The 15,455-nt window shown below is 37.4% G+C and overlaps 1 protein-coding gene across 5 annotated transcripts in view; it reads right to left on the bottom strand.

Moving 5' to 3' along the window:
• The window catches only part of myo6a (myosin VIa), a 249,236-nt gene that overhangs the window by 159,481 nt on the left and 74,300 nt on the right, over window positions 1–15,455 (bottom strand). The gene's annotated exons all lie outside the window — the stretch shown is intronic.

Below are 15,455 nucleotides of genomic sequence, written 5' to 3'. Positions count from 1 at the left end.
TCAAAATTAATTCCTGAAACCTATTCAAATCCATTTACACCAGGTAGAAAAGAAAAACAAACAAACAAAAAAAAAAAACTGCACAACACTTTTTTACTTAAGTTTTTGACAGCAGTACTATGTCAAACATTGACATTTTACCTCAAATTTGTCACTTATTATCCAAATTAAACATACTAAATCAAAATATAAATTTTGGGAGACCAAGACAAAAATGATCAACATAACTGCAAGACAATAAGTCAAATTTCTGAGACAAGATCTCAATTCAAATTTTGAGCTAAGTAAAGACTGCAAGTTGAAGTTTTGAGGTAATAAGTGAAAGTCTCAAGTTGAAATTTTGAGAAGTCGTCAGAAACTTGAAAAGAGAAGATTGAGTCAAAATTGAGATAAAGTTAAATAAGTGAAAATCTTGAGTCAAAATTTTTAGATAAAAATTTGAAATTTTGAAATAATAAATCAAGACTTAAGATTGAAGTTTTGAGAGGAGTCAAATTTTTCAGATACTGCTGCTGCCAAATAGGTATGGTGTGCGTGTCTCCAAGTTGCAGAGAATGTTTCCTCTATGTGTGTGTTATTATTCTATCCACATTCACTGGATATCAGCAATCGCATGCTCTGACTGGCTCCCCTACTACTAGGCTATCAGCCCAAATACTGTGAGTAAAGAAAGTCAATGTGGCGGAGTGTGTTGCTGAACCAACTGGATTAAATAAAAACTATTCGAAAACAAAAAAGTGGAATAAAAGTATTTGATGGTAAGAACATCTCTTTATTTTTCAAGAATTATCATTATAGCATTTTTCACAAATCGCTACCATTTCACTGGTTTGTTTAAATTCTAAGCAGAAATGATTTTGTCGGACGTTTTATATAAAAAAGTTTTTATTTACCGAATTTGCAAAAAATAAATGCAGATATAATAAAATAGTTATTCCACTCAATCTCGTTGTCCATGGCTTATAGCCAATTCAGCGCTAAGCTCATGCTAGGTGTTATCAAGGAGACCCGCTGACCTGTCTTTTCGACAGCCAATACTAGAAGCAGACAGGTAATTTTCTGCAACGACAGGCTTCAAAATTCTCATTTGGGGATCCTTCAGAGTGCAATGTGTGCACGCTTGGGACCCAGTAGTTATGGGAAACACCTGATGCTGATTTGAGCACAATCAGCACACGCTGTAAGGACATTTTTCACAGAGACTTTGCAAGTATTTTGTCAGGTATGTGGTGGTAGACAGCTATAAGTGCAGGAAGTGTGTTCATTAGTAGATGTGATATTTGCAAAAACGAAACTGAAAGCAGAGTCTACATGGCTACAAACAAATATGATCGTGATAATACTGAAGACGTAAAAACGTCCGTTGTTTTTACGCAAGTCTCGGTAAAGGTTAGGCTGTGCCGAGCCACTGTGTTACTCAAGTTCACTTCACTGGATAAGAATGAGCACCTTGCTCCAGTTCTGAAATTCTTATTTTTGGAACTCTTACATTTGTGGAAATGAAGTGAGTACCATCGGGTTTTTGACCTCTCCATTCAACATAGAGTCCTGTTGAATGCCCCCCCCCCCCCCCCCCCCATTCTTCCCTTTTACATTTAGAAATTTTCTCCATTTTTCCCCCAATGATGAACTACTTTTGGCAAATTAAAAAAAAAAAAAAAAAAAAAAAAAAGGTGTCTTTGTTTTATTAAAAATGACTGACATCCAAAAACACAGCAAAACCTTCCCATACTGATCAAGAACAACTAACTCTTCGGAATGAAGTACTACAAGCATACCTCCCATCATGGCGGCATTGTTACTGTTGCTATAGGGTCAGGTGATGGTGCAAAGCCTCTATTAGAGAAAATTATGATGAAACAAAAATGAGCAGTTAGTTGTACTGGCAGATCAAAAACACCAGTGGATGAATGGGGACCCCAAACACCACAATAAATCTGCATACAATGACTTTTGTAGGGCGAATTTGAACTGTTTGCTGCATCTTTTTTGGTGCTGGTTGGCAATGCAGAGGCTGAAAGGGTCTTCAGCTGTAGCAACAGAAAGGTTGGCCTCCGCAACCAACTTCGTATCAGTATATTGGACCATCTTGTTCGTCTAGGCTATGCCAAGATGGGCTTTGTGGACTTCCCATTTAAGGAAACCACTCAACTTTTCATGCAACCTCATCTGAGGTGTGTGTGAAATCTCATCTCATTATCTCTAGCCACTTTATCCTGTTCTACAGGGTCGCAGGCAAGCTGGAGCCTATCCCAGCTGACTATGGGCGAAAGGCGGGGTACACCCTGAACAAGTCGACAGGTCATCACAGGGCTGACACAGATAACCATTCACACTCACATTGTGTATGAAATCTCTAATGCTTATTTACCTTTAGGCACAAAAGCTACATGTTCTATAAAATGAAGAATTTTCTTGAAACAATTTGAGATGACTGACTCCTTTTTCAAAAATTTACTACCTAAAACACCTTAAGAGCTTCTCCTAACTGCTTTCTCATGCCAAGACTGCACCAGAGGGCCCCAAATTTGCTTCAATATTTCAAATTTTCCTGGGGGAGCATGCCCCCAGACCACCCCAGTAGATATATTTTTTAAATAAATAAATAAATAAATAAATAGGGGGCCACACTCCGTTAAAATGAAAAGTTTTTCTGATGTTTAAAAAAAAAAAAAACAAGTGCAATAAGCTGGTTGCATAAGTGTGCACACCCTTAAATTAATACTTTGTTGAAGCACCTTTTGATTTAATTACATCATTCAGTCTTTTTGGATCGGAGTCGATCAGCCTGCCACATCTAGACTTGGCAATATTTGCCCACTCTTCCTTGCAAAAGCACTCCAAATCTGTCAGATCACGAGGGCATCTCTTGTGCACAGCCCTCTTCAGGTCACCCCACAGATTTTCAATTGGATTTAGGTCTGGGCTCTGGCTGGGCCATTCCAAAACTTTTTTGGGGTCATTGTTGAGCTGAAAGATGAAATTCCTCATCTTCAGCTTTCTAGCAGACACCTGAAGGTTTTGGGCCAAAACTGACTAGTATTTAGAAAACTGTTCATAATTCCCTCCACCTTGACTAAAGCCCCTGTTGTAGCTGGGGGGCCAAAACATGATGCTGCCACCACCATGCTTCATCATGGGTATGGTGTTCTTTTGATGATGCAGTGTGTTATTTTTGCACCAAACGTACCTTTTGGAATTGTGGCCAAAAGGTTCAATCTTTGTTTCATCAGACCATAATGCATTTTCCCACATGCTTTTAGGAGAGTTGATGTATTTTTTTTTTTGCAAAATTTAGCCAGGCCTGGATGTGTTTTTTTTCTTTGACCCTAGCCCATAGTCCAAACGTATGGAGAATATGGGAGATTGCGGTCACATGTAGTACAACCAGTACTTGCCAGAAATTCCTGCAGCTCCTTCAATGTTGCTGTAGGCCTCTCGGCAGCCTCCCTGACCAGTTTTCGTCTCGTCTTTTCATTAATTTTGTATATCTGATGCCATGGAAATGTTTTTGTATCCTTCTCCTTACTGATACCTTTCAACAATGAGATCCCTGTGATGCTTTGTAAGCTCTCTGTAAACCCTGGCTTTTTATGGAGGATGCAACTGAGTAAATGTCTGAACTTTATTTGGGGTTAAACAGAGTCATTTTAATCGATGGCAGGTGTGAACCCACAAAGACTGAATGCTGTAATTAAATCAAAAGGTGCTTCAACGAAAGTATTAGTTTAAGGGTGTGCACACTTACGCAACCAGCTTATTGTACGTTTATTTCCCTCCCCAACAGATTTGTTTTTCAGTTGAATTGTACAGGTTATATATGTCACATTAAAGGTGGGAAAAGTTTTGAAATTATTTATCATAGTCTTTTTTTTTTTTTTACATCAGAAAAACCTGTTTTAAATGGGGTGTGTACACTTTTTATATCCACTGTAGCAGGCACCCCCACTGACATCCTTCTCTCTGTTTCTAGATAATACCCTGAGCTCATGTAAGATTCAATTTCATGGAAAAACTGTTAAATATATTGTGGCAGTGGGGCGTGGCCAAGCATCAGTCTGTGAATGGAGGGCGGAGTCAGGGAAGGTAAGTGGTGGAATCATTGCACCTGATGGGAATTAACCTGTGTTTGTGTGTCTTCCCCAGTGACCGCGCCCTTTAAAATGAGCGAGAGAGCAGAGAAAGGGCGCTCTCTCCCCAACCAGAACACTTGTGTGTGTGTGTGTGTGTGTGTGTGTGCACACGCATGTGTGGCTGGGAGAGTGTGAAAGACAAGCTGAAAAGCTAAAAATAAAAGAGAGTTATTGAGAATTCCGTTCTGGCCTGCCATGCTTCTGTGCTCCACCCACCTGGTCAGATACTATATACATGTTGGCTAATCAGACACCATATGTGAATCGGAACATATTAAAAAAATCTTGTCAGTATAGATTCAAATTCTTTGTATTCCTCATTTTATCATAAAGTTATTCAAACTTTTGCAAGCTAGTCTTGCAAGATTTTCCAACATTACAATCCTACTCAGCATTCAACATCACAATCAGCGCATTCAAAAGCAGTTGCATAAAGAATGCAACATCACATAATATAAGAACGATAATAAACAGATTTTTAGAAAATGTACTGTTACTTAATGAAACTAAGAAAAATTTTATTTTGCATTTATTTATGGAAGGAGTCTCCACTGTCAGCTGAAATGCTTTCTCTAAAATTGACACTTCGGGACAAGGGCTTTGCTTGTTTTCATATACATACTGTAAATAAATGTATGTTTAAAGTATGTCTCGCAGGGCCAGACAATATCTCTAACAAAAATGCACATCTGGAGAAAGTCCTTCAAAAAAACTTGGAAGTCGGATTTTTTTTTTAAGACAAACTCTCCATTTAAATCCCATCCAAATTTCATGTTTAATATTCGAAAGAGTAACCATGTCTCGGGTTTTTAATACACATGCAAGACAGAGATATATTATTGACTGGTGGAGACTTTTCCACCATTTTGGTTTACATCCATAGCACTGTACAATTGTTCTCAGTTAAATCATGTCAAAAGTGCCTCCTTCAAGCACTGTCCATACTTTGATCTCCAATGTCCTGGAGCATTGGAACCGATCCACATTTAAAGCAAACTTTCTCACGAGTGTCTCCAGACACGCTAGACTAATTTCACAGTAATCTATTGTATGTGCAGATATTGTATACCATCAAAGCTTATTTGAAAGGATTAGATCCAAAAATATCAGATTAAGATCCAGTACATTTTCACATATTTTACACCTCACCGGGGGGGGGGGGGGGGGGGGGGGGGATATATAGCTGTCAGGTGAAACACAAAATAAATGATGAATGTGGTAGGGTATTGTGTTTCCAATGGCCCAAGATTACTCAATATAAAAATTCCTGCCATCCATATCAGAAGCCTCATTGTTCTGTAATCTGTTGAAATCAGTGTCAATGTTCAGAAAACACACAGCCTGAACACAAAGTCCCTTTATTCTCTCCATTTAATAACCGGGAAACATGAACAATGCTGTGAGAGGATAAATGATAAGTGTGGTAACAAGGTCCAAGGTGAAAAGGTCAGAGAGAAAGCATGTGTAAAGAAAGGGAAGCCTGACAGGCCTTCAGAGAGAGAGAGGAAAAAAGAGGAGGATTTGATGGACAGACATCTACATTCACTTGAATATGGCCAGTCCTAAAACTTCACCTATACAAATTAAGGCAAATTTTAACCTTGTTATTTGAACTTCTTTATAAAAGTAGGAAAGCAGAACGGTTTAATTTAAAAAAAATAATAATAATAAATAAATACACAAATAAATAAACTCCTGGCATGGAATTTAGTTTTAAGATTACAGCATGTTAGCATTTAGGAATACAGGAACAGTCCACCGTACTTCCATAATGAAATATGCTCTTATCTGAATTGAGACGAGCTGCTCCGTACCTCTCCGAGCTTTGCGCGACCTCCCAGTCAGTCAGACGCACTCAGATGCGCTGTCACTCCTGTTAGCAATGTAGCTAGGCTCAGCATGGCCAATGGTATTTCTTGGGGCTGTAGTTAGATGCGACCAAACTCTTCCACGTTTTTCCTGTTTACATAGGTTTATATGACCAGTGACATGAAACAAGTTCAGTTACACAAATTGAAACGTGGCGATTTTCTATGCTATGGAAAGTCCGCACTATAATGACAGGCGTACTAACACCTTCTTCGCGCTTCGACAGCGCATTGATATCTGAGCTCCGTATCAATGCGCTGCCGAAGCGCGCAGAAGGTGTTAGTACGCCTGTCATTATAGTGCGGACTTTCCATAGCATAGAAAATCGCCACGTTTCAATTCGTGTAACTGAACTTGTTTCATGTCACTGGTCATATAAACCTATGTAAACAGGAAAAACGTGGAAGAGTTTGGTCGCATCTAACTACAGCCCCAAAAAATACCATTGGCCATGCTGAGCCTAGCTACATTGCTAACAGGAGTGACAGCGCGTCTGACTGCGTCTGACTGGGAGGTCGCGCAAAGCTCGGAGAGGTACGGAGCAGCTCGTCTCAATTCAGATAAGAGCATATTTCATTATGGAAGTACGGTGGACTGTTCCTTTAAAGTTTACATTCATTTATTGCACAAGTGCTCAATCCCAGCCATAGAGCAGAGGTACTCAAACTGCACGGTATAGAAAGGAATCGAAGATGGGCCGCAAGTGAGGGTTAAGATGGGGAATATTTTATTATTATACAGTATATTTAATGAAATGGAGTCAGATATGCGCTGATAGACAATGAGGCGCAGTGCACCGAGTCAGCTGAAATTGAGATGAAATTGAGTGGAATAACTTTTATTCTATCCACATTCACTGGATTTTGAGAGATAGAGCGTTTTTATTTTTTGCAAATTCAATAAATAAAAAAAAAAAAAAAACTTTATACAAAACATCATACAAAATCATTTCCGCTTAGAATGTAAAACTGGCAAAATGACAGAGCGGCAGCTACAATTATCGACAGTCCATAATTAGACACCTTTTCAGATTTACCAATTAAAAAAAAAAAAAACTATTTTACAAAAGGGGAGTTTCAGTTACAAGAGTTATCGGTTAATTAAGTCAACCAGAAGACCCCCTCCTCGCCCTTTGATTTCGTCATTTGATGACTGCTCGTTACCGGAGATGGAATTTTTTTTTTAAAGTACAACAACAAATAATTAACAAAATGTGATCTACGAAAATACTTAAAGTGGGTAGAAAGTGGAAGAAAAAGATTTGACACAGGTTAAACATTATCTGTTCATTTATTTACAAACATTAGAATTACTTCATTTACGTAAGCACCAACATCGATATACTTGTAAAAAGATATTTTGTACTAAATACAAGTCTATCATCTCATTATCTCTAGCCGCTTTATCCTGTTCTACAGGGTCGCAGGCAAGCTAGAGCCTTGCAATGCCCAAAAGATGGTTAACGTGTTAATTGTAGCTGCCGCTCCAGCAATTTGTGAGAAATGCTATAATTCTTGAGGGGGGAAAAAAAAAAAGTTCTTCCCATCATATACTTTTACTCCATATCTTGTTTTTAATTTGTATTTTTGAGGTTTTATTTCTGAATAGAGTTTTTATTTCATCCTTGGGTGGTTCAGTAACATGGTCCACCATTTTCTTTTCTTTTTCTGATGGTTGGCAAACCAAGTGCATTACTGCCACCAACTGGGCTGGAGTGTGGAACAGGAGATCTTGGGGTTGGGAGGACAATGACTATATTCTTTTATTTAGCCATTTATGTTTCTTTTAAATACTTGATAAAGTGATATATCTGACTTGATGTGCTCCGCCATTTTGTTTTTCCTCTACTCACAGTACATGAGCTGATCTCCTCGTAGTAGAATAGCCAGTCAGAGCGTGTGATTGCTCATCTCATCTCATTATCTCTAGCCACTTTATCCTGTTCTACAGGGCCGCAGGCAAGCTGGAGCCTGTCCCAGCTGACTATGGGCAAAAGGCGGGGTACACCCTGGACAAGTCGCCAGGTCATCACAGGGCTGACACATGGACACAGACAACCATTCACACTCACATTCACACCTACGGTCAATTTAGAGTCACCAGTTAACCTAACCTGCATGTCTTTGGACTGTGGGGGAAACCGGAGCACTTGGAGGAAACCCACGTGGACACGGGGAGAACATGCAAACTCCGCACAGAAAGGCCCTCGCCGGCCACGGGGCTCGAACCTGGACCTTCTTGCTGTGAGGCGACAGCGCTAACCACTACACCACTGTTCCACCCCATGATTGCTCATATCCAGTGAATGTGGATAGAAGATACAACATTACAATAACTAATCAGATGAGGCAACCTTTATGTATTTTGTGTTGGAGCACCACATTTTAACTTTTGAGCAAGCTGGGATGCAAGAAAAAAAAGGGCTAATAAAAATATGAAGCAGGTGAGCCAATTAATGTATGAATACGGAATGATTGACAGGTGACTGAACTCTGATAACTGAAATTGTCAGGAAGCCCCGCCCCCTTTCCCCCATTAGTAATGTTTTTAATGTTTTGCCCGGTGTCCTCAATTTGACTTCATTTTTTAAAAACACTGACTCAATGTATTAATTGTCAAGATAAATGCAAAAATGTTGTGGGGTTTTTTTTTTGGTTGTTTTTTTTTTTTTTTAAATCTATATGGTCAACTTGCAATACCCGTCAGAAGATTCGACACACCTAATTCAATGGTTCCCCCCCATATCTTAAAGTAATGATGGATGTCATTTCTCTTTAATTAGCCGAGTGGTTCTTGACATAATATGGATTACTACAGTTGTGGAACAGGGCTATTTACTGTTACATTACATTTACTATTTTCTGTCTGATGACCTCAAACGTATTAAGAAGGCAAGAAACTCGTCCACTAATTAAATTTTGATGACACCGGTTAATTGAAAAGCATTCCAGGTGACAACCTCATGAAGCTGCTTAAGATAATGCCAATAGTGTGCAAAGCGCCATCAAGGTAAAGGCTGGCTACGCTGAAGAATCTAGTACATGTTCACCACATAATTCCATAGATGTTCCATATGTTGTTTCATAGTTTTGATGTCTTCAGTATTGTTCTACAATGTAGAAAACGGTCAAAATACAGAAAGAAAAAAAAAAAAAGCTATGAATGAGTAGGGGTGTAAAAACTACCATTAAATAAGCATATAGTTAACAGACTGTATAATGGCAGACATTCTTCAATATTAAATAAACGGGGGGGGGGGGGGGGGGGGGGGGGGGGCAAACTGTCATTATTAAAATTAAATTATATTAATTTTATATCGCTGGTATAAGAGGAATTAAAAAAAAAACTTCAGGACACGCTTTTATAGGGAAAAAAAATCTTTCAATATGAACAACTTCAACACAACCTGTAACTGATTATTTTTCAACAAGAGCGTAGCCCACCATGATCAATTCCTTATATAATACTTTACTTAACTGCACCCACTTACTACTAGGGATTTTTAGGGACACACATGTTTACTATAAACATACAGTACATTTCTACTGCAGAATGCTCAGACGCTGCCATTTATGATTGTTTACAATAGTGCAATAATCAGAATCTTGTATAGTTTTGCCACCCAGTTTATCCTGATGCTGCTCATGTTTCCTGTACTTGACATGTATTGTGGCCAGAGGTGGCTGAAGTACCCAACTTCATTACTCAAGTCAAAGTACAGATCCCACTGGTCAAATGTTACTCCGATACAAGTGAAAGTTGTACAGTCCAATTTTTACTCAAGTACTTGCTTTTAAAAATACTTAAGTATTAAAAGTGCATTTTCTGCCAACACATCGTTGTATTATTGCCACAACGCTTACAAAACTTAATACCGTTACCAAAGACAGAAATGTCAATTCACAAAATGAACACATGCTGTGCCATCATGGTGGTTTAACGTTAAGCTAGCTAGTCAGTGAAACTCCACCTGACATGCTAGCAAACTCTTTTCAAACTCGAAATCACATTGGGTAGCTAATACTACTAGAAAAAAAAAAAAAATGATTTCTGCATTGTTTATTTGGCAAGATTATGCTAAAACATTTCTGAAAAGGACTTCAGGTAAGTTAACGTTATTCATGTTAGCATAACTCTGTTTTTACATGCTAACTGTGCCCAAGTTAACTAGCTGTGTGTTAACGTTAGCCGTGGGCAAGGCTATGGCAACTTGGCAGGCGAATCCATCGAAAAAGTCAGTCATTTGACTAACCAGACTGCATAGGAATTGCAACGTTATCGCTAGCTCTAAAAGCACAGATAACTTCGTTGCAAGCTTTCTCTTGGAATAAAACGTTTATATACCTCAATATGCTTCCGCAGGTTGGACGGCGAGGTTTTGTAGGCCACAATGTAGTTTGTTTTTGGCAAACAAAGCAAACATTTAAAACGAATCTTTAATTCTTTCAGAAAACTGAAACATGGATTCATGGGCAATAAGTGCGTGCATTCTCCAGAAGAACCGCCTCTTTCCATTCTACCATCAGCTGATCGCGTTCAAATAATGCTGTTGAGAAATCATTGAACTTGACTTTATCCAGGTCTATGGACATGACCCTAGTGATCACTGATAGGCTGTCTCTGTGTCACCTGCAAAAAAATGAATCACATTTTAGATTAGATGAGATAAAACTTTATTGATCCCTTTGGGCGGGTTCCCTCAGGGAAATTAAGAAAATTTTTCTTTTAGAAAAAACATCCACTTTCAAAGCCGCTTCATAGTAACAAGTAATGAGGACCTTGACAGAAATGTAGTGGAGTGAAAAGTATGTGTCTTTCAAATATAGTGACGTTAAAGTCATAAGTTTCGACGAAAAATAAATAAAACCCCTCAAGTACAGATACTCAAAAAAGGTGTACAGTACTCAAGTAAATGTACTTCGTTACTGTCCACCTCTGCAGCATTACCAGCACTCCCCTTATGATGCACTTCTCATTTGGAGTCAGTTTGAGAGGACTCGTGTCTTAAAAGTAAATGATGGATGTCGTTTCTCTTGACTTAGTTGAGCGGTTCATGACATAATATGGATTACTGCAGTTGTCGAAAAGGGCCATTTACTGTATTTTTATTATTTAATATTTGATCTCAAATGCATTAAGAAGGCAAGAAACTAGTCCACTAATTAACTTTTGACGACGCACACGTTAATTGAAGCTTGTCGTCAATTACCATCAATCATACTTCTAACCATTGGACAATGCAATCTAATCTTCCTGGATAAAATCTTCCTTGGATGAGGCCACAGCAAAGCTTCAGAGTTGAAGCACTATTTTATGCAGATACATTTCAAACACGAACCAGGACATGGTTGTGTAACAGACAGCAGTGGATGTCTATGAACGGTCAACGTTTTCTGAGTTTTATAGAGCACTTCTGACTCGCCAAAATCCAGTATTCAGGCCAAAATAACGTAACCCAAGGGTCCAACGGTGTGTTAATATACTACTAGTTCTATGTAACCCTATTGTATGAAATTCTCTGTATCTGCCATATAAAGGAAGTTGTTGGGGTTTTTTTTTGGTAAGGAACATTAACATGTAAGGGAACAAAAATATTGTACTTATCAGAAATTTGGGGAGCTGATTTTTTTTTTTTTTTTACAGCTCTGCAGTACCAAAGAGGAGTTAAAAGGTCCTGAGTTTATCTTCAGGTTTCCCATGGATCAGTGAGGGCAACTTAAGAGTTGTCCAAGTGACAAATTCACACACTGATCTGGGATAATCCTTCGCACCGTTTGAAGTCAAGTGGCCCTCTTCTCATTTCAAAGAGTCTTATCACCATATAAGGCACTCTTAAGTCCACAGATTATCAGAAGAGCCTGTGATATTCCAATTTTCAACACCCATGTGAAAAGCAAAGTTCAAAACTCTGAAATTGTAAAACAATTTGGGTCAAGTTAGGTTTGAACTAACCGATCTTGAAATTAAACGAGTAGCGAGACGAGATATTTACACTTCGGTTTATATGTATTAAGCTCTTATCAGAATGGTTTCTTAATAATGCTTGTTCATTTGATTCGTTGGTCTTTAGACAGAGAACAGCTGAAATTTCTAGCCTTGGACAACTCTGCCATCTAATGGTTACTCCAAAATAAGGGTCTCCAGAAGCACAGCACTGCTCGCTCTCTCACTATTCTTCCTCTGACCCAAGTCATCATGGAGATCTTCTGAACAGTAAGTGGAGAGATGCTGGCTGAAATCTCAGAGTATCATCTCAGATATGTTAATTCAGTCCCCTGAATGTGTTTTGCTTTAAATCATTTGCATGCCTTTTATACACATACTACTCCAAGGCAAGTTCACTAGAAAGATCTGGAACTCTAGTTGCTATTCCTTAATATTTCTCAAGTGTCAATTATTACCAATTTTAAAACAACTGGTTGAGATCCAGCCGTTTTAAAATATTCAATTACTTGGATCATTTCGTGATCATTATAAACTGTTTCGCTATATTAGCTTTAAAATTACTTAAAAAAAACCCTTACCCTCTGATTTTCCCCCCATTTACTGTAAAAATGTAAACTTTTTATTAAAAAAAAAAGTATGACATACAGTTACAACATTTGAATGTTTTTCATTCTCTCATTTTTCTATGTGTTATGTATTGTTTTGATTTTTGCAAATGCAGGGTGTTTCAAAAAATTTGATCTAATAACTTTACCAATTCTCGTTCAATTGACCTCAAATTTTAATAGCATACGTGGAAACTGGTCAAAATTTTACATTTAGTGTTTTGGGGTTTTTTTTTGTGTGTGTGTGTGTGTGTGTTCGAGTACACTCGAACAAGACTGTGCAGCGTGCATTTATGAGAGAATTCTCTAAAAATGCACCGTTACCAGAATAAATAAATAAATAAAAAGATTGTTACCAAAAGACATGCTGCAGCGTATTCGGCAGGAGCTGGACTACCGACTTGACGTGTGCCGTGTCTCAGGTGGCGCGCATGTTGAAAATTTGAGAAATTGTTCATGGAATCCACATACCTTTGAATTTCTCATTCAAATTTTGTAGAATAAATCTTATATTGGTCAACATTAAGCCTGTTCAGTTTCATTTGCCTAAACTATGTAGTTTCTGGGATATTTACATCTCAAATAATCACATTTTTTGAAACACCCTGTACTGTGCAAAGAATGCGTCTTAAATGGATTAAGGAGCTGTGTAAAGAAAAAAAAAATTACTCCCATCACTAGAGCATTAATAGCATTGGTATAAATATTAAATAGTATTAGTTTTACTGTTAATAGTATTGGTAGTATTAATATTACAGAACAATAATCAGTCTTTCAGATTAGTGCCAGCAGGAATACTAATTCTTTGTCATCATGTGCTATAATAATAATAATAATAATTATTATTATTATTATTATTATTATTATTATTAAGTAGTAGTAATTTTAGTATGTGTGCATTCATGTGAATATTTAATGTATTAGTATTTAATATCAGTTCCAATGGTTTAATATTCGTATTATTTGTAAGATAGTCATCAATGATAATACCACGAGTCAATGCTTGAAAAATCGCACGTCCAATCATCCAAGATGACTAAAGTATGTGCAAGGACAAGTAAAATTTTAATGGTAATCGTCCGATCCGATGACAAAAGTTAAAGTTAGTGCTGGCAACCTAAGCAACTGCTCCATGATGCAGACCTGAACTGTCAGTCCAGCAGTAGTGTATTTCAATTATTATTATTATTATTATTATTATTATTATGTCTGCAAAGTGAATCATGCATTGAGACATCTGACTCCTCATCAAAACAAAGTTTCTGTGTCTACCAAAAATCTTGTTTTCCTGGACTGGTTCCCATATAAAATTAATCCTACCAAGCATCAGAGACTGACTGTATGCTCACTCTGCGTTAAGAGAACAGGGAACGAGTGTAAAGTAGCTCGTCTCGTTTCACGGGAAACATGTTTAAAAGTTTTATTCAACACTACGACAATATATAAAATTACAAAAAATATTTTGAGGAAATCATTCAAATTTCTTTGTTTCTGGTTATAATTCAAAGTATGCGCGTGTTCGAGTGTACTGGAAAAGCTCGGCTCATAGGGGTCCATGGAATGACCGTAATTATACCGATTGACTAAGGGCGACGAGGGTCAAGGACATAGTGTGCCAGCAGCGCTGTTGAAGTGGGCAGATGTCAAACTTTGAACTTTTATATCACGATCGGAGTTAATAATAAACGATATCACTGAATAAATGTTCCTTACCTCTAACCAGTATACAAGATTTTTTTTTTATTGCTTTTGATGGTTTCATATATTTTGTAATGGTATTTTTATTTTCCAAATATTTAATCAACATATCACCATTGTGGCATGGGAGCCTGTGATTGGTGGACAGCCAACAAAAGGTGCATCTCATTGGTTGTAAATCATGACATAAAAATCGTAAACACAAATGGGAACTGCTGATTAGCCATGTCATCGTCGTTCTTTCACAGACGAGTAAGCATGATAACAACAAAAGATGTGTTTGCTGACATTTGGTTTCACCAAATCAAAAAAAAACCCCACCCTATTACAGCAGTAAGTAGCAGACACCTGATAATAAATGTACCATTACTACTGTAAATAGACCCCTTGCACTGACGTCACATTTACCTTAGCAACCGTCGCTACTCGTATTAAAAAAAAAATGTCTGATCTTCACAGATTTTTCCCCATGTTTATCTAGATCTTTTTCACATGAAGCAGCACATAAAATAGTAAAATACAATATATTTAAATTAATGTTGATCAAAATACTTTCCGAAACCAGATTTATTATTTTTTCAGTAAATCTTAATTTGCAATTTTAGATATTATATACAAATAAAATATTTTTATGTGGTTTGTTAGAACTGGTATATACATAATTCTGGAACACTGAGGATGACATGAGAGCCAGTATGATGATATTCTTTCCATTTTAATGTCAGGAAGAGTTAAATATACTAAACTGTGCTTGTGGTTATTCTGAAATCAGAAAGAAAAAAAATTATTTCAGTAGATCTGCGTTCATGTGCCACCAATGAAGCCTTTAAATACACTTAGAATAAGATATAAAAACAGTATTAATTGCTGGTTTTGTGGATTTATCATAATTATGCTTCTTCACCTGTTAAATAAAAATAAATAAAATCAAAATCAACTGCATTATGTCCTCTCCAAAATAAAAAGTTCTGGGCAAGTGGAATTGTTTATCGGGCAAGTATGTTCTGGGTGCTGCTTGCCCACTGGGCAAGTAACGCTGGGAATTTTTTTTTCAAGGACTGGTAGTAGTAGCAGCAGCAGCCGCTGTAGTTTCAACATTAGTGGGATTAGAAGCACAGTATTAATTTTACTATGAGAGAGTATTTGTATGAATATTGTTATTTCATAAATCAGTACCAGTACTTTTAATAACAATAATAAAGTA

The sequence above is a fragment of the Neoarius graeffei genome, chromosome 2, assembly GCF_027579695.1.
Source record: "Neoarius graeffei isolate fNeoGra1 chromosome 2, fNeoGra1.pri, whole genome shotgun sequence".
In the NCBI taxonomy this organism is placed as follows: Eukaryota; Metazoa; Chordata; class Actinopteri; order Siluriformes; family Ariidae; genus Neoarius; species Neoarius graeffei.
Note: the sequence above shows the minus strand (reverse complement) of the source record. Positions and strands in the feature narration are given on the sequence as shown.